This window comes from Papaver somniferum, unplaced genomic scaffold (genome assembly GCF_003573695.1).
Source record: "Papaver somniferum cultivar HN1 unplaced genomic scaffold, ASM357369v1 unplaced-scaffold_117, whole genome shotgun sequence".
Lineage (NCBI taxonomy): Eukaryota > Viridiplantae > Streptophyta > Magnoliopsida > Ranunculales > Papaveraceae > Papaver > Papaver somniferum.
In genome coordinates, this window is record NW_020620714.1 from 1,482,144 (window position 1) to 1,502,797 (window position 20,654).

Sequence of the window (20,654 nt, forward strand, 5' to 3'; positions counted from 1 at the left end):
TCTTCTATATACCTATCTTTAAACGGCCAAGATTTGATTTAAATATGGTCATACGGATTAGGGATATCTTTGGACGGTGGAGATTTGATTTGAGACTGTCGTACGGATCAAGGAAAGTGTGTTTTCTCTGTGTGTTTCTTTGTGCTTTCTCTATGTGCTTCCGGATTGAATTTCGACTAGTCACATAAGTCGTGAAGTAATTTCGACTATCCATACATGTCATGAAGTAGCTTTAGTTCACACCGGAAGACTCGGGTTCTCAGGATACACCATTGAAATCGATAAATATGAAGCTCTTTGTATGTTTTTTTGTTCTTTTTTTGTGATTTCGATTTGTGCTTTTGTTCTTTATTTTTTTGCTTTCGGTTTATTTTAACTAGGGTTAGCAAGATACATCATCGAAATTGATAAATATAAAGCTCAGTGTCGACTCGAACTTCAAATGTGGCATAATGGCATACAAACTATGAATCGGGAAGCTCCAGGAGGGTTCTGACTTCAAGCTTAGCATAATACATCATCGAAATTGATAAATATGAATCTCAATGTCGATTCAAAATTAGGTATAACGACAAATAAAGTATGAATCATGAAGCTCCAAGAGGGTTCTGACTTCAAACTTGGCATGATACATCATCGAAATCGATAATAAATATAAATCTCAGAGTCGATTTAAACTTAAAATATGGTATAACGACATAGAAACTATGAATCATGAAGCTCCGGGAGAGTTCTGACTTCAAACGTAGCATGATATATCATCGAAATCGATAAATATGAAGCTCAAAGTCGATTCGAACTTCAAATATGGTATAACGACATAGAAAATATGAACCAAGAAGCTCTGGGAGGGTTCTGACTTCCAACTTAGCATGATACATCATCGAAATCGATAAATATGAATCTCAATGTCGATTCGAACTTCAAATTCGGTATAACGACAAACAAACTATGAATCATGAAGCTTCAAGAGGGTTCTAACTTCAAACTTGGCATGATACATCATCGAAATCGATAAATATGAATCTCAGAGTCGATTCGAACTTCAAATATGGTATACCGACATAGAAAATATGAACCAAGAAACTCTGGGAGGGTTCTGACTTCAAACTTAGCATGATACATCATCGAAATCGATAAATATGAATCTCAATGTCGATTCGAACTTCAAATTCGGTATAACGACAAACAAACTATGAATCATGAAGCTTCAAGAGGGTTCTAACTTCAAACTTGGCATGATACATCATCGAAATCGATAATATGAATCTCAGAGTCGATTCGAACTTCAAATATGGTATAACGACATAGAAAATATGAACCAAGAAGCTCTGGGAGGGTTCTGACTTCAAACTTAGCATGATACATCATCGAAATCGATAAATATGAATCTCAATGTCGATTCGAACTTCAAATTCGGTATAACGACAAACAAACTATGAATCATGAAGCTTCAGGAGGGTTCTAACTTCAAACTTGGCATGATACATCATCGAAATCAATAAATATGAATCTCAGAGTCGATTCGAACTTCAAATATGGTATAACGACATAGAAACTATGAATCATGAAGCTCTGGGAGAGTTCTGACTTCAAACTTAGCATGATACATCATCGAATCGATAAATTTGAAGCTCAATGTCGGTTTGAACTTCCTAAGAACGATGAATTCATTCATCTACAGCTAAGATTCCATCGGAATATTCTCCGAAACCTTAAACACACCACAAATTTGTTAACTTCGACATTGAACCTGGCTACGAGCTCAAAATCTGGCCGCGAGTAGACTACAATAAGTCGGAAACTGCGTAAGAACGATGAATCCACCCATCTACAAGTAAGATTTCATCGGAATATTCTCCGAAACCTTAAACACACCACAAATTAGACACTGAACCAGGCTCTGAGCTCGATACTTGGTCGCGAGTGGACTATTATAAGTCGAAAACTTTATAGGAACGATGAATTCACCAATCTACAGATAAGATTCCATCAGAATATTCCATTTACAGGTAAGATTCCTTCGAGATATTCTACGAAACATTAAAAAAATCATATTTCTGCATATTGTATGCGTACCCGGATCCAAGATCGAAACCTGGCCGTCGAATCCCCCAAACCTCATTTTTTCCCACATTCTATATTTTAACTTCAACAACACTTATAAGTGTTGTTATACGTTTCTATTAAAAAAAAAACAAACTAAACTTGTGAACTGTAAGGATGGTTGATGAGCTAGACATCCACGCATTAGGTTCATGTTCGAATCTCCCCTCTAACGTATTTTTCATTATCATATTTTTGTGTTCTTCAACAACACTTGTGAGAATTGTGATAGGCTAAGTCACTACACTTATGAAACAAAGTTGTTATACCTAAATGTCGTCACAACAGTTTTGCTAAAGGAGTTATCGTTTGTTTTCTTAGCGCAACCCCTTATTCCTAAGAGTTGGTAGTGATGATATACGACAACTCTTCCTTTGAAACCAGTTGTAAAACATAGGACTTTCTACAATGTATAGCGAAGTGTTGTAAATCTCCAGTTGTAGATGTATATTTTTCCCGTAGTGATACCAATTATAATCAATAAATTATAAATTTAAAAATATAAATAACAGAGCTTTTTAGAAGTTTCGTTTGATCTAGGAGAAGATGAGTTATTGAACATTACTAGGGCTAGAGTTTTCAAGGTTCATATGAATGTAGGGATCATATGAAAACTGTAAACCAAACAGAGAGTAATATTAAAGATGACGAATATCTTAATATTTCGAGATAATTATCTTATCTTTATGCAAGTTGTGTCTAGTCTGGCAAATCGATGTAAAAATTGTTCCCACACTTTTACGAAGTAATTCTTCACGAAATAGTCTCTAATTTTACCTTGGAGTTGTTCCGAAATAAAAGATTTTAGTTTTGGTTTTGGTTTTGGTTTGGTTTTGATTTTCATTTTGTATATCTTAATTTGTTCACTTCCAAACTGTTAACGACTTATCTGGCAATTAGTTTAGGTTTCCCAGTTTAATAGGTTTCCTAGTTTACTAGTTCCTCCGTCTTACGTAGATATAGTCATTTTTTTTTTTATTCTGTGAATATCTTTATCTTTTGTAACTTATTAGGAAAATCTTATGTAATCTGATTCTGTATAAATATCATTGAGAATAAAACTCATAGGTTTACAGTTGTGAAACCATAAACAGTGTCTCCAAACTTTAACTTCTTCATGGTATCTTAGTGCTAGGTTTTCCTTAGGTCATGTTCTTCATACCTTGATCCAATCAACAGCAAACAAATTCATACCCTAATCGCCTAAATCCCCCTGCACAACGACGTTTCTTCCATCGTCAGTTTATAAAAAAAAAAAAAAAAAAAAAAAAAAAAAAAAAAACAACAGCGACGATTCTGCCATTGTCAAGCCACAGTGACGTTTCTTCCATCATCAAGCATCAGTGACATTTCCTCCATCGTCAAGCAACAGTGACGTTGCTTCCACAAGTCATCTCCAGTCCAGCAACAGCGACGCTTCTTTAATTGTCAGGCATCAGCGACATTTATTACACAAGTCGACAACATCAATGGGAGACATACCTGATCACTCCGTAGACACCAGCAACAATAACAAAGGTTCTTCTGATAATAACCCTCATCTTCATCCCTTTAGTCCATACTATGTTCATCCTGCAGACAATCCTACCACCATTCTTTTTCAACCAGCTCTTACAAGTGATAATTATGCCACTTGGGTTAGAGGATTCTTTTTCAACCAACAATAAAAAATCCATCCACATCAAACTAGGATACGTTGATGGCACTGTTGTCAAACCAGACATTCCAGCGGATATCCAATACTGGCAACGTTGTGACGACCTTGTTGGCAGTTGGGTTGCAACTCTTGTGAACCTGAGATTGGTGGTAGCATCATGTCTTTCGATACTACACATGAGATGTGGATGGATTTGAAGAGACGGTTTTCTCAATCCAATGCAACAAAATTGTATGCTATCTGATAGACGCATTTATGTGTCTAATTTGTCCCAATTGTATATATTGTTAGTGCTCGATTTTGTACTTATTTGGTTATTTTATGTCTTTGTAGGTGTTTTTGGAGAAATAAGCTTTTGTGACGAAATTGGCTAAAAAAGTGGTTTTTGAGCTCGTGGGAGAAAATTACTATACATACCCTCGATTTTGGATAAGGGGTAACAATTACTAAGGGGTGACCTATTTCCAGGAAGCTGCTAAAGGGACACCGGAACTGGATAGGGGGAATTCCTTCTTCACGTTTCAAATTAGAAAATTGGCAGGAAAAAATGAGTTCACGCCTGGAAAATTTGGACTCGATTTTTGGAGCTGTTTCAGGGAGATTCAACACTGGAAATCGATTGGGCTGGACTTCTTATGTCTAGAAAGGGTTAATACATGCGTTTGGATCGATCGAATTGGGCTGGAATGGCCGGAAAAAGGAAACAGAGTAAAAAAGGAAACACGGTCCCTGTCGAGTTTGTTTTTGGACATTCAGAGAGATTAAAGGCAAGAAATTCGTTCCAAAGATACATATTCTATCTAAGGAGGAGTTTGATATAATTGGGAGAGCTCAGAAACGCGCAAAACGAATTAGGGAAGAGATTATTGTCGTGACTGCCAAGAAAGGAAAAAGGGAATTTTGATGCGATTTGGGAAAGATTCAATGACCCTTTTGTGTATAAATAAGATGCTTAGGTCCCCTAGAAGAAAAACGAAGAGTTTGGAGTAGTTTAGAGCACTACAGAGCTGAGAAGATCGAGTTGCAGTAAGTTACGTGTTTCTGCTGCTGCTGAAAAACAAACGTTGCAAGGAAGAACAACGTCTCTAATTCGCAACATCACTTCTCTGTAACAGCTGAACTGTCTGTCACCTTTTCTTTCACTGTAACAATTGAACAGCGCCTTTGCAACAGTTATTTCTATTGCAATTTTTCTGTATTATTGTTTCACCTCTTGTAAACACTTTTTGAGCTATAAACATATATTTTGAGCAAGTGATTAATATGAGGAGCTAAATCCCTTAGCCGAGGCAACGGAGGAAGCCATTGTTCCATTAAAAGTGGTAAATTTTCTATTTAATTATTTATTGCAATTATTTTACATGATTATTTGCATAGAGTGGTTATAGAAAATTGATTTTTATTGAGTAGTTGTGAATCGTTTTGATGGAGCATGCTTGGTTCTAAAACTTTTGATGTTTCATGCTTTGTGATTACAACTATTACTTCAAAAATCTATTAGAGGCAAAATATTAGATCACTTTAAAAGAAAGAATTGCATGAATATTGATTATAATTTATCACTTAATTGGTTAACGGTGGAATCCAGGGTCTCGGTATTTTCTTATTATCTTTGAAACAACTTTATTTAATTTTCGAAGACCCTTCACAAGTTCGAGTTGAACGAATCTTATTACCACTTTTTCTACAACAATTAAAATTACATCAATTTTTGGCGCCGCCGACGCGGATTTGCTTTTAGGGTTTTTAGACTTAGTTTTTTTTTTTTATTTTTTAGGTTTTTATTATTTTTGCTCTTTTTTACGTTTTTGGGTATTTGTCTTTTGTCTACAGGTTTTGGATCATAAAGCGAATTGAGCTAAGGTGTTTGGTGATTTCGTAAAGACTGGAACTTAAAGCATAAATACTTGGAGCAAAAGATTAAAGTGAAAAGAACGGAAAAGAAGACAATTTCTTTTTAGATATTTTTTTTTTATTTTTTTTAGGGTTTGTTTATTTTTCTTTATTAAGAAAAAGAGAGAGAGAACTGTATTAGGGTTTGCTATTTTTGTAATTTTTTTTTTCTTTTTGGACACTTGGACATTGGACTTTGGACATTATTATTTTTAAACCCTAAGGAAGGGTTGGTTTAAATACAAACTGTGTGCAGGGAAGGACGGTGATTACGATATCACCTCGGCCCCTCGGGTTTGTACATAACATAGGAGTTGTGGCCCTAGTCGACTTCAGCGGTTCTTCGCCCGTCTAGTACGGGAGGTAATTTTTTCGAAACACCCGCGCATCTCCTGTCAGCGGGTTTACTGTATTCCTTAAGGTGGATATATGCTGAGGACTTGAATACGGTTGCTTTTTATTCCTAGTAAAGGGCAAGGACTGGCCATACAAGATAAGGGTTCGGATTTCATCACCGTTCTCTTCTTGCCCGCCTTAGGAACACGAAACCAAACGCGAACCTAAGCCTAAAATTTTGACTATAACGAGACCTATAGGGTAACGAGCTTAATAGGAAAGTCGTTCGAAGAATATTGGTTACTCTTTTGAGCATACTTCGAAGTTCTTGACGGTTTCTGTGGGTTGAATGCGTGACTGCGCCGCCTTGTAACCGGTGAGGCCTTGGGTATCAAAGCTCCACTGAGCTTCCCTCGCCTTGATTCAACTTACTTTGACTCGGATTGATTCCAGAGGGGTTTGCTCAGATTGTAACGAGTTCCTTTTCGAAAGAATAGAAGATGGTCAAGTGACAATCTAAGTGGAGCCATCATGCTTTTTGTTTGCTAGAAATTTAGGTTTGATTTGGTTGAGTCAGCTTTGTTTTGTGTTTGCATAGAATTCCCTTCCTTATTCTGTTGCATGCCTGAACGTAAAAGAGACGCCCTAGGTAGATTTGTTAAAGAGAAACCTAATAGTTCTAAGCGTCTTGATTACCTCAATTTAGAGAGTCCGATTCGTGAAGATTCCGTTTTTGAACGTCCGTTTGAAGAGAAAATCCCTGATAGTCCAATAGCGCCAGAAATGGAAACTTTGAAAGCCTTGTTGAATCCTACTAGGACTACTCGTCCCTCGTGTATCAAGTTACCTGAAATTGAAGCAAATTATGAACTTAAGCCTGGAACCTTACAGTTGCTCCCAATCTTTTTAGGGAAAGAAAATGAAAACCCCTATTTTCATGTTAGGGACTTTGAGGAAATTTATAGTACCCTGAAAATTAGAAACCTTGATGATGATGCTTTAAAACTCAGGTTATTCCCCTTTTCCTTAAAAGATAAAGCCAAGTCGTAGATGTATAGTTTGGATTCCGAATCAAATGAAACCTATGAACAACTTACATCCTCCTTTTTGAACAAGTTTTTCCCTAGGCACAAAACCTCGTCTATTGGGACGCAAATCTGCACGTTTACACAACAGGAGGGAGAATCTTTGTATAGGTATTTGGAAAGGTTCAATGATTTATTAGCCCAATGTCCTCATCATGGTTTAGAAAAGTTTAGGTTAGTTTAGATCCTTTATGAGGGTTTAGATTATCCCACTAAAACTACAATAGAGTCCATGTGTACAGGTGGGTTTGAAAACCAAACAGTTGATAATGCGATGACATACTTGCATGAAATCGCCGAAAAGACCCAACAATGGGAAAGTAATAGGGTACCCCAGCAAACAATTCTTCTAGGCAGAGGAAACGTTAATAGGGTAGAAGAAAGCTACGAATCAGATGCCAAAATTGCTGCTATAGAAAAAAGGTTAGAAGATTTAGAAGTGGGTCATACTAGTGGTAGAATAGAGCCTTTTTGGGAAGGCAATACTGTTGAAGAGCAAGCCAATGCTCTCTATAATAACACTAGGTTTGATAACCGTCAGAAGTTTGACCCATATTCAGAAACCTATAATCCTGGCTGGAGAAACCATCCCAACCTTTCTGGGTCTAAGGGACAGAATCAAGGTCAGTCTAGTAACTCTCAAGCTCCCCCAGGTTTTGGCTATACTAAGAATACTTCAGCCCCGGCACAGTTTCAGAACCCTCCGGATAAGAAGATTATGAGTTTAGAAGAGTCTCTTTCTTTGTTAACGCGTAACACTATGCAGTTTCATCAATCTGTTGCTCAAGGTATAGAAGAAAATAAGAGAATAGGTCAGGCTAACTCTCAGGCTATTTCCGAGTTGAAAACCCAGGTTAGTCATATAAATGAGTCTTTAAGAGAAAGAGGTAAGTTTCCTAGTCAAACTCAACCCAACCCTAGAGGATCTCATAAAGTAGGTGAAAAACCATCGAATCAGTTGAATGCTATTAGAACCCTTAGGAGTGGTAGAGTAGTAGACAATCAGGTAAACATGCCCGATAGTGAACATACTGTAGTTCACCCCTCAGGATCTCATCCCTCAGGACCGCTAACTGAGGGGACTGATAAAATTTCCAATGATGCTGACTCGGTTCCTGAGAGGTCTGATCATGTGCCTAGAGCCCCATTTCCCCAGCTGTTAGCACCAACAAAGAAGGAATCGAACTTTAATGACATATTGGAGGTTTTTAAGCAAGTTACCATAAACCTTCCTTTATTAGATGCAATTAGGCAAATTCCTGCTTATGCCAAGTTCCTTAAGGATATGTGTACGTGAAAGAGAAAACTTAACGTCCATAAGAAATCCTTTTTAGCTAGTCATGTAAGTTCAATCATTCAGAACACTACACTCCAAAGTACAAAGACCCAGGTTCCCAACCATTGCTTGCACAATAGGTAAACACTGGGTAGAAAGAGCTTTACTTGACTTAGGATCCAGTGTGAACTTACTTCCGTACCATGTGTACTTACAGCTAGGTCTTGGTGAAATGAAACCTAGTCATATAACACTGCAGTTAGCTGATAGGTATGTCAAGATTCCTCGAGGAGTTATCGAGGATGTTCTTATTGAGGTCGACAAGTTTATTTATCCTGTGGATTTCGTGGTCTTAGATACCCAACCTGTCCGTGACCCAAAGAACCAGATACCTGTGATTTTAGGTCGCCCATTTTTAGCTACGTCTAATGCGATCATAAACTGTCGAAATGGTATTAGGAATCTATCTTTTGGTAATATGACTATTGAGTTAAATATTTTTAATGTCAATAAGCTATATTCTGAGCTAGATGACACGTGCATTGAAGAGGTGAACATGATATGAACCTTAGTTTAGGAGTCATTACCAAATATCGCATCGGAAGATCCATTAGAGAGTTGTCTAGACCACTTTAACATGGATTTCGACGAAGATAGCAACATTGAACAAGTGAATGCTATGTTGGATTCTATTCCTATGTTAGATCCTGATAAATGGAAAGCTAGATTCGAACCATTACAAGCTTTTGAGTCTACCTTAATCCCTTGTTTCGAAGAGCCTCCTAAGTTGGACCCTAAATCTGCATTCTTAGGGCCATCTAAGACTTTGCCTGTGATTATAGCATCCGATCAGGACAGCAGGCCAGAAATCGTGCTTCAAGACAATAAAGAAACTCTAGGGTTGACCATACACGATATGAAACATATAAGTCCTACAGCTAGTATACCTCAAAAGAATTTAGAGGATGAACCACCCCATTATAATTCAGAGAAAGCAATTGACCTTTTTCAGGAACCTGATGGTCTATAAGTTAGGAATATTGTGACTAGTCTATTTAGAGACACCCAAAATTCTAAGTTTGGGGGTAGTGATCGTCAAATAGAAGTCCCTAACTTGGGACTCGAGCCTACTGCATATGAGGTATCACTTGAGTCTATTCATACTCCTCAAACAGGTCCTCCTGATACTATCCAAAAGGAAATCCAGCTATTAAAGTCCCGTTTTTCGGATGAATCTATTTTTCAAGACACTCATATGAATCCCAATCCAATTGTCTTGCAAGAAACTTTCAATGAGGTTGTGCTCCTTATGTTATTTTTCTGATCCTGTGCAGTTGTTTCATATTAGTGGCAGTTTTATTTGGTTTTGATGACCCACAGTTATTTCGACTACTGATATATAATTTGAAAGGTAACTAGCCATTTTATGAAACTTGATGTCTGGATGAAGACTTTAAACTTAGCACTTCTTGGGAGGTAACCCAATCTCATGCAACACGGTAATATCTTTCCTTAACTCTTTTGCTTCAATGGTAACTGTTTCTCCTTGTTCATGCTTTTAATTTCATCTTTAGAACATTGAGGACAATGTTAGATTTAAGTTTGGGGGTATGGGAGAAAATTTTTAGTTGCAGTATGAATAAATAAACTCCAAAACCTAGAAATTTATGCCTATTGAGGATTGCACTAACTAATCTAAGTGGATGGAAGCATTTTGATCGTAGGAGTTGAGTAACCAATCTGATTAGATGGAAACATCTAGAAGAGTCTATTCATAAAAGCACAAAGCTCAGGTGTTAGAAATAACATGATAGTTTTACCATATCTCGTTGAGTCCTTTTCACTTCTATTTTTATTTTATTTTGTTTTTAAACTATGTTTCTCTATGTGATTAGGTGGGTCTCACGATTCAAGTTGTTACCAATGCTAGGGTGAATTAGAGTGATTGAGATAAAAAAAATGGTAGTTACCAAAAAGTTGAAAAAAAAATTATTATAAAAAAAAACAAAGAAAAAAAGAAAAAAAAATTGAGACCAGACCATTTGAACAAAAGGAATAAATTCAATAAAGTTGACCACTGGTACCCTTGTATATGCCAGTTGTGTCGACCTAGAGTTAGGTTATCGACCACTGGTTCCCTTGTATATGCCAGTGTGTTGATATTAGTCAGACTAATATCTCAATCCATTAGGATAGGTTCATTTTGGCGATTTCATGGGAAACGCCGTTCACTTAGTAAACATCAAAACCATCTATGTTTTTCTATATCCATCTTCTTGATCTATCCATGTGATTTAGTTTTGACTCCGGATATTGATGTCCATAGTGCGACTATCTGAGTAGAGCTCTGTCACTTTATATGAATTTTAGTATGCTTTAGTGCAAACTCGTGTACATCAATTGGAATTTCGCATCAGGGTACTTCCTCCTGTAGTCAATAAGTATGCCATCCAAGGAGATTCTTTAGTTCCTTCCAAGGTTCTGCGTAGATAGCTAAGGTCTGGAGTAAAGGTTTTGTGGGTATATCTCTTGTAAGCCCTCCCGAGACTATAACTCGGCCACTAGGGACACCTAGGGGTTTAAAGGCTTATTGCATAGGCTAAATGCAATCGACGATGCCTGCGACAGTGAGTTAGGATTTTATTTTGTAGTTTTGATTTGCTCGGGACTAGCAAATAATAAGTTTGGGGGTATTTGATAGACGCATTTATGTGTCTAATTTTTCCCAATTGTATATACTGTTAGTCCTCGATTTTGTACTTATTTGGTTATTTTATGTCTTTGTAGGTGTTTTTGGAGAAATAAGCTTTTGCAGTGAAATTGGCTAAAAAAGTTGTTTTTGAGCTCGTGGGAGAAAATTACTATACGGACCCTCGATTTTGGATAAGGGGTAACCTAATTACTAAGGGGTGACCTATTTCCAGGAAGCTGCTAAAGGGACACCGGAACTGGATAGGGGGAATTCCTTCTTCACGTTTCAAATTAGAAAATTGGAGGGAAAAAATGAGTTCACGCCTGGCAAATTTGGACTCGAATTTTGGAGCTGTTTCAGGGAGATTCAACACTGGAAATCGATTGGGTTGGACTTCTTATGGCTAGAAAGGGTTAATACATGCGTTTGGATCGATCGAATTGGGCTGGAATGGCCAGAAAAAGGAAACAGAGTAAAAAGGGAAACACGGTCCCTGTCGAGTTTGTTTTTAGACATTCAGAGAGATTAAAGGCAAGAAATTCGTTCCAAAGATACATATTCTATCTAAGGAGGAGTTTGATATAATTGGGAGAGCTCAGAAACGCGTGAAACGAATTAGGGAAGAGATTATTGTCGTGACTGCTAAGAAAGGAAAAAGAGAATTTTGATGCGATTTGGGAAAGATTCAATGACCCTTTTGTGTATAAATAAGATGCTTAGGTCCCCTAGAAGAAAAACGAAGAGTTTGGAGTAGTTTAGAGCACTACAGAGCTGAGAAGATCGAGTTGCAGGAAGTTACGTGTTTCTACTGCTGCTGAAGAACAAACGTTGCAAGGAAGAACATTGTCTCTAATTCGCAACATCACTTCTCTGTAACAGCTGAACTGTCTGTCACCTTTTCTTTCACTGTAACAATTGAACAACGCCTTTGCAACAGTTATTTCTGTTGCAATTTTTCTGTTTTATTGTTTCACCTCTTATAAACACTTTTTGAGCTATAACCGTATATTTTGAGCATGTGATTAATATGAGGAGATAAACCCCTTAGCCGAGGCAACGGAGGAAGACATTGTTCCATTAAAAGTGGTAAATTCTATTTAATTATTTATTGCAATTATTTTACATGATTATTTGCATAGAGTGGTTATAGAAAATTGATTTTTATTGAGTAGTTGTGAATATTTTTGATGGATCATGCTTGGTTCTAAAACTTTTGATGTTTCATGCTTTGTGATTACAACTATTAATTCAAAAATCTATTAGAGGCAAAATATTAGATCACTTTAAAAGAAAGAATTGCATGAATATTGATTAGAATTTATCACTTAATTGGTTAATGGTGGAATCCAGGGTCTCAGTATTTTCTTATTATCTTTGAAACAACTTTATTTAATTTTCGAAAACCCTTCACAAGTTCGAGTTGAACGAATCTTATACCACTTTTTCTACAACAATTAAAATTACATCACTATCAAGCAGTCGATTTCTCACCTCAAACAGGAGCATCTACCTGTTGCTCAATACTACACACAGCTCAAGACCCTTTGGGATCAATTGGATTCTTTTCGACATACTACACCGTGTATCTGTCATGCTGGTAAGTCTTTCCTTGAACACCATCATCAAGACCGTGCCATGGAATTTTTACAGGGTCTTCAAGATCGTTTCTCTGCCTTGCGAAGCCAACTTCTTGTCACTGAGCCATTACCATCGGATGCCAAATTATATAACCTTGTCCGTCAGGAAGAAGAGCAGCAGGGACTCAATTCTGCTGTTGTCCCTAACATTGAGTCTGCGGCACTGAGCACTGTTCGGTAGACAACAGGCATCATCGTTCCCCTTCGAAGTTTAGGCATGTTCACAGCGGCACCAATGGAAACAAACGCCCGAGGCCGTATTGCGATCACTGCAATAAACACTGCCATACTCGTCTCGTCTGTTGGAAGCTACATGGATATCCGAATGATTCCTCTAAGGATGCTGATTCCCATGCTTTGGAAACTGTTGATGCCCCTGTCCAGGTCCCTGCTGCTGTCCAGGTACCTACGATTACTGCTGAACAATATACCCAGCTTTTAAATTTGCTGAATCCGACCAGCAGCACTGCTGCTTCCCAGGATGTGAACTTTGCTGGTACGTTCCCTAACCCTATCTCTCTTTCTTTACCGCGTGTTTTTTTTTGGTTGCTCCATGAATACTTGGATTGTCGATAGTGGTGCTACACACCATATTTGTTCTTCTATATCGTCTTTCACTACTTATGCAGTGGTTGATAAAAAAATTGAGGTACAATTACCAGATGGATCATTTACATATGTGAGTCATGTCGGTAATATTGATTTATCACCTACAATCAAATTACTTGATGTTCTCCATGTTCCAAGTTTTAAATTTAATCTTATATCGGTTAGTCAGTTAACCAAGACAACTGATGAGTGCCAAATATTGTATATATTTATCCCTTTTTGTTGGCATTTTAACTCATCTTTTATGCATTAATTCTACATTTTATCCCATATTCTGTATTTTCATTGTTTTCAAGAATAAATATTTTTATTAATTAATTTTGCATTTTTAGGTAATAAATAAAGTTCGGATGAGTCGCGGAGCGAAAAGAGCAGAAAAGTAGTGAAAAGCCGGGAGAAATTGCGCGAGGAAGCCGCGAAGAATGGTGCGCACAACCTCATTTTCTACACACAAAAGCGCCTCCGTTCTCAGCCATCAGATCAGTTCTCAGAAGCATCCGACGGTCGCTCCTTCATAGATCATCAAAATCTGAAGTCTCTGCCGAGCACCACAGCGCTGAAATTCCAAGCCTTCAGATTAGATGGTAGTTGAATCCAACGGTCGCTCCCTTGCTGTTCATCAACGTTTGATATCTCCGCCTTACACTACAGCACCTAACCTAATCTAGCACCGTTGACTTCGTTGTGTTCCACATCCAACGGTCGCTACAAACTGCTTCTCTATTAGCCGTCCGATCTACCTACCATCGTCACATCCCACGGATCAGCTCGCCAAACATCGAACCAGATGATCCCGCTTCACACATTAGCACCAAACCCTATACTACCACCCAAACACTCCCTTCTTCCCAAAACATCGATCTCATCTTCTCCACCCGACCATTTCCAGAACCACCACCACCTGCTCTACCCTGCCACCATCTTCCCCGACCATCCCAGTTCGTCTCGAGCTCCTTCCCATCACCTCCCAACACCACAGAAACCCATACCCATCAGTCCTTTCCCCCTAGCCTAGAGTTCTTATCAAACTCATATCTCTGCATCCTAGGTATGGAGTTGATAAGAAATCTCGAGCTAGGGTTTCACTTGGAGCGACATGGAAAGCAGAGAAAGCATCGTACGAGTATGGGTTGAAGCTATTTTGGTCAGTGTGTAGGTTAATTTTTGTTAATTTACAAAACCCTAATTGTACTGTTGATTGAAGATTTTTGGGGAAAATGGGTGTAAACCCTAATTTGATAATTTGGGTATAAAAGGGAAGTGATGTATGGTGTAGAAGTTGTTCTTGGGTCATCCAAGTAACCATCAATTAGGGTTTATTTTAGATTTAATTTTAATTTCAAATTTCAATTTTAATCCAATTTCATAATTAGGGTTCTTGTTCACTGTGTAGTGTTTGATGTTTTAGTGTTTAATTGTTTGGTGTTTTGTTAGTCTAATGCTCTTAGTTGTATAAATTCACTGTTAGCTTAATGTTTAATTTCTGTTAGTTTTCATGTCCTGTTAGTGTTTAGGTTTAGTGTAATGTTTGTCATGTTCTAATCCATCATGCTAGGGACTTGATGAATCCCTAATTTCTTATTGTGTAGTACATTGATCATATTGCTTTAGAAGGTTAAACAAGTTTAGGAAAGACTTGAACTTAGTTCATCATCAGATCACTTTCACAATGTATGCCAAGTATACTTTGTAGTTAGGTTCATGAGCTGTTGATAAGCTGCAACTTAAGCTGAATTCATATGTCTTTTGACTAATTGTACCTTAGAAAGACAGTTAGTACTTTGGAAAGAATACCATAGTTGTGTTTAACTTTCTATAGGAGAATACATAGTAGAAGTTAGAGTGAATTCAAACCCTAGTTCCCATCCATAATCTACTTCATTCTCATCCACAATTCCATCTTCAACTGTTTAGCTTTGTTTTCTTGTTTTCTTTCACTTGTTTTACTTTCACTGCTCACTTGTTTTACCTTCACTGCTCACTGTGGTGTCTTAACATCACAGTCTTTACTAGTTTCACACACTGCTACCACTGCTGTATTGGTTTTCTTTCTTTGCCTTGCTGTGCAGCTGTTGCACTGCTGCTGTTTTCTTTACTTTGTGCAGCTGCATTGCCTTCCTTTCTGCTACACTGCAGCTGCCTCTGCAACTGCTGCTGCCAAGCTGCTGTTGACCCTGCTTCCTGCTGCTGCTACTACCTGCTGTGCAGCACTTGTGCTGCTGCCTTCCTTTTTCTGCCTGCTGCTGCTGCTCCAAAGCTCACTTCACTCCTGAGCCCAAGTCCAATTCAGTGAAACCAAAGGCTAAAGGCCCAACCAACTGATCCCAAAGCTCAGTTCACTCCCAAAAGCCTCTGAAGCCCAGTTAAGGCCAAAGCCTAGTAAACTGTTAAGCCCAATTCACAGTGAACTGTTAAGGCCAAAGCCTAGTAAACTGTTAAGCCCAATTCACAGTGAACTGTTAAGCCCAATTCACAGTGAACTGTTAAGCCCAATTCACAGTTGAAATGTTGAGCCCAAAGCTCAAATCAGTTCACTGAAACCCAAGCCCATAGTTCACATTACAGAGCCCAATTCATTCAAAGGGCATTCAAACCCATTAGTACTTAAAGCCCAATTTAAGCCAAAAGGCTTCATAGCCCAAAAGCAAATTTAGGAATCCAATTAGCTAGAAAACTCAAAACACACCCGATCTCTGTGGATCGACCCGTACTTGCACGAGCTACAACCGACGACCGTGCACTTGCGGTATTACTGTAGGCCCCCGTTTTTATTGCGCTCAATTTTATACATATCTCCGGGCCCACCAAGTTTTTGGCCGGGGATAATTTTTTAGGACCTTTTAGAAGCCTGTCAAGTTTTTGGCGCCGTTGCCGGGGATTGGTGCTGTGTTTTTCTTGTGTTTTTTTTAGCTATTTTTGCATTTCACTGCATAGCATTTGCATCTGCATCTGCTTCACTTCATTTGCTGTTGGACCTGCTATTCTGAACCTGTTTTTCCTCTGCTGGGACGCCACCAAGGAAAAGAACCAAAACCCAACTGGGTTTTTGCAACAATATCAGAGCAGCTGGGCTGTGCTAAAAAGGTAAGCCTAAACTCATTCAATTGAGAGAACCCAACCTGTGGGCTTCCAAATTTCTTTAATTGTGGGCTTGTAATAATTAACCCAATTTTTTGGGCTTTTTATCTTTTTATTTTGGGTTTGTAATAATTTATTTGTGGGCTTGTTGTTTAATTTGTGGGCTTGTATTTATTTTGTGTGGGCTTGTTTAAATTCTTCCATTGGACTTGTATTCTGTATTCTGGGTTTAAACCCAGCTGAGCTTGTAACTGATTGTGGACTTGTATTCCACTCAAGAGTGGACCTCGAAACCAAAGTTTTAAAACAAACGTCGGGCCTTAACCAACTGGGCCAAATTAAACTTTCAAAATTAAAACTTAGTGTTTCTTGAGCCGCAGCCTTCCTTCCATTTCATTAGAGGCTTACACAGTGGGCTTGCTCCCATTTCAAAAACCAAATTTTATTTTCTTAATTTTATTTTCTTTTTTTTTAAAAAAAAAAAAAAAAAAAAAAAATCTTTTGCTCCCAATTTTAAACCAAATTTCTTTTATATCCCACCAAAACCAAATTTTTCCCAAAAATCCAAACCCGTCAAAAACCAAATTTTTGAAAACCCTTTAAAAACCAAATAGTGGGCTTTTTGTCATTTCAAAATGGACCAACCTCGTGCTCTCCATGAATACATGTATCTATCAATACAAATTCCATTATCATGTATTGTATTACCTCAAACCAATAACCCTTTTAAAATAAATGCAAACATGATACAAATACTTCCTATATTTCGAGGGTTCGATTCTGAGAACCCCTATACTCATGTAAGAGAGTTTGAACAAATTTGTCGGACTATGCAACCTGATCATATGTCCGAAGACTCTCTGAAATTGCGTCTGTTTACATTTTCTTTAAAGGAAAGGGCCAAAACATGGTTTTACGGTTTGAGACCACAATCAATCACCACTTGGGAACAACTCACTAATCAATTTTTCCAAATTTTTTTTCCACATCATAGGACCATCGCTATTCGTCAAAATATCAATTGTTTTGTCCAATTGGATGAGGAAACTGTTTTTCACTATTTTGAACGTTTTAATGATTTGTTGAGTGAATGTCCGCACCATGGAATTGAGAAGTGGAGACTTGTCGTCATCCTCTATGAGGGACTAGACTTTAAATCTCGAACCATGGTTGAGTCTATGTGTAATGGTGAGTTTATTGATAAATCTGTGGATGATGCATGGAATTTTTTAGCCGAGATTGCAGAGAAAACCCATCAATGGGAATCCGTTAGGGAAACAGGAACAACACCACATGATATGAATCACCCCCATGAATTAGAGTTTTATTCTTGTAATAGCTCCGACCTTAGGATTGAAAATTATCCTAGATTGCAAAATCCCTATCATGATGATGATGATGATTATGATGTTATGTTAGAAGAACATGTCTATACTGAAAATGTTATGGAACCTTTGGGTTCAAATACATTAGGCTTCTCTGCCCCGACCTTAATGCATGATATTTCTTCTAGTATTCCATGTGATGTTTCCCCTGATTTGCCGATGCATGAAAATCAATCTGTTGATGATGTTGATAATTCTGATTGTGATCTTGCCAATTTGATTGATGATTGTGAGCATGATGTGACATGTGTAGATGAGTTAGGAAATTTTGATTTGATTGATAATGATATGCCTATTCTTCTACCTAAGTCACAATCTGATGGCCTTCCACCCAACCTAGATTTGGTTTGTACCCATATTGTCAAACCGATTTTTCTGAAAATTCCTAATCTAGGATTGGAACTGTGTGCTTCCCAAGTCCTCTTGGACTATTTTGCTTCAAAATATAACACTTTTAAAGAGCCACAGTTGGAATGCATTTCTTTGCCCATCCCGAAAACAGTCCATTATGAGTTAGACCTTTTGAATCATGAACCCTTAAAATTGTTAGATTTTGTGCTTAAAAGTAAACCTGTTAAACAATTTTGGTTTAGGGTTGATTCATTCGGTTTTTCACTCTCACTCCCATTTAAGTCCAATTTTAGTGTTTTGAAACTTCCTTTGTCTCTACACTTTTTCTTTTGGGTTGATCCTCAACTCTTTAGATTGTTAGTGTATGGTGAATTTTTTGTATATAATCCAGTAGATAAAATTTCTTAAAAAAAACCCTTTTGTTCCTTTTGTATATATTTTGCTAATCCAATATGATCTCGGCTGAAATATGTTGGATTTTTTTGCCTTGAATAACGGAGTTTTAATTCTGCTTTCGCCGAAATCGGGTATTCTCTCTCCTTTTACTCTACTCAGCATGTCCCTTTCCATATGTTGCATTTTAATTCTTTCCATATTTTGAAACATTGAGGACAATGTTTAGTTTAGGTTTGGGGGTATAGAGTAGATACCATGATAATTTGCTATAATTGAAAACGAACTCCTTCTTCTTTTTGAAAAAATTGAAAAATTCCAAAAAAAATTGAAAAAAATTGAAAAATTCCAAAAAAATTGAAAAATCAAAATTCAAAAAAATTAAAAAAATGAAAAATCATAAAAAATGGAGCTCATTTACCTTGAAATGTTGACTCTTGTGCAAATATGTATTTTTATTAGGAGTCTTAGTCTAGATATTTAGGCACCCTGATTCTAGCACAATTCACATAGTGATAAGAAATTTGCACGCGCACGATCTACCAATACATGTATGGCCTCGATCTTCAAGGTGTTGGATAGGAAGTTACGATTGCCAATCACTTTAGAATACTGAACGAAACTTGACTAGCTTGTTCTTTGGTTGGTTGGGATAGAAGGTGGAGGTTACATTAAGAAAGACAACCATCGAATTTAACTGGGTGCATCAAAAAGGGCTACCTCTTGCAAAGTGTCATGTAATTTTTGTTTCCTTTTGTATTTGTATCAAAAGTGTTTCCTTGTATCAAAAAAAAAAAAAAAAAAAAAAAAAAAAAATCAAGTATTTATCAATTCCATCATCTCTTGTTCCAAAAATAAAAAGAGAATAGTCAATGTAAATAAGAGTCATGTAAAGAGTCATTTTGTTGTTTCATTGTAATAAGCAAGGAGGGTGTATGCCATTGATGTACAACGCGAGTAATTGTGAAATACCTCCAACTCATTCACAATTCTCGTAAAGTCCGGACAGCTAGCTAGATTTCGACCTCAGTTCTTAGCCTGAGAAACTATCTCTTGGTGATTAGTAGTCATGACTTCAGATCTTTCTTTACACATGTGTAGATACACTTTACACTCTTATCACATGTCCTTATTTGTTATCAGTGCTAGGATTGTGCCTTCGATAGCTAGATTGACATCTCCATTTTGCTGTGAGCTTAACTGTTTTGCACATGTCACATTTGATGGAATCTGAGCTTATTTTGTCCTTAGGTTTTGTAGGCACACCTCTGGTAAACCTTCACGAGACTTCAACTCGTCCACTAGGGACACTTAGTGGTTTAAAAGGCTTAGTGCATACGCTAAATGCATTCGAGAGACCAGCGACAGTGGTATAGTTAGGATTTCCTTAGTTTTGTTTTACTTGAGGACAAGTAAAATTCAGGTTTGGGGGTATTTGATGAGTGCCAAATATTGTATATATTTATCCCTTTTTGTTGGCATTTAACTCATCTTTTATGCATTAATTCTACATTTTATCCCATATTCTGTATTTTCATTGTTTTCAAGAATAAATATTTTTATTAATTAATTTTGCATTTTTAGGTAATAAATAAAGTTCGGATGAGTCGCGGAGCGAAAAGAGCAGAAAAGTAGTGAAAAGCCGGGAGAAATTGCGCAGAGGAAGCCGCGAAGAATGGTGCGCACAACCTCATTTTCTACACACAAAAGCGCCTCCGTTCTCAGCCATCAGATCAGTTCTCAGAAGCATCCGACGGTCGCTCCTTCATAGATCATCAAAATCTGAAGTCTCTGCCGAGCACCACAGCGCTGAAATTCCAAGCCTTCAGATTAGATGGTAGTTGAATCCAACGGTCGCTCCCTTGCTGTTCATCAACGTTTGATATCTCCGCCTTACACTACAGCACCTAACCTAATCTAGCACCGTTGACTTCGTTGTGTTCCACATCCAACGGTCGCTACAAACTGCTTCTCTATTAGCCGTCCGATCTACCTACCATCGTCACATCCCACGGATCAGCTCGCCAAACATCGAACCAGATGATCCCGCTTCACACATTAGCACCAAACCCTATACTACCACCCAAACACTCCCTTCTTCCCAAAACATCGATCTCATCTTCTCCACCCGACCATTTCCAGAACCACCACCACCT

General features: G+C 37.7%; 1 pseudogene; it reads right to left on the bottom strand.

Annotated features, from left to right (window-relative positions):
• Window positions 1-7,139: 7,139 nt before the first annotated feature.
• Window positions 7,140-7,239, bottom strand: LOC113330270 (annotated as a pseudogene).
• Between the last annotated feature and the right edge of the window lie 13,415 nt (window positions 7,240-20,654).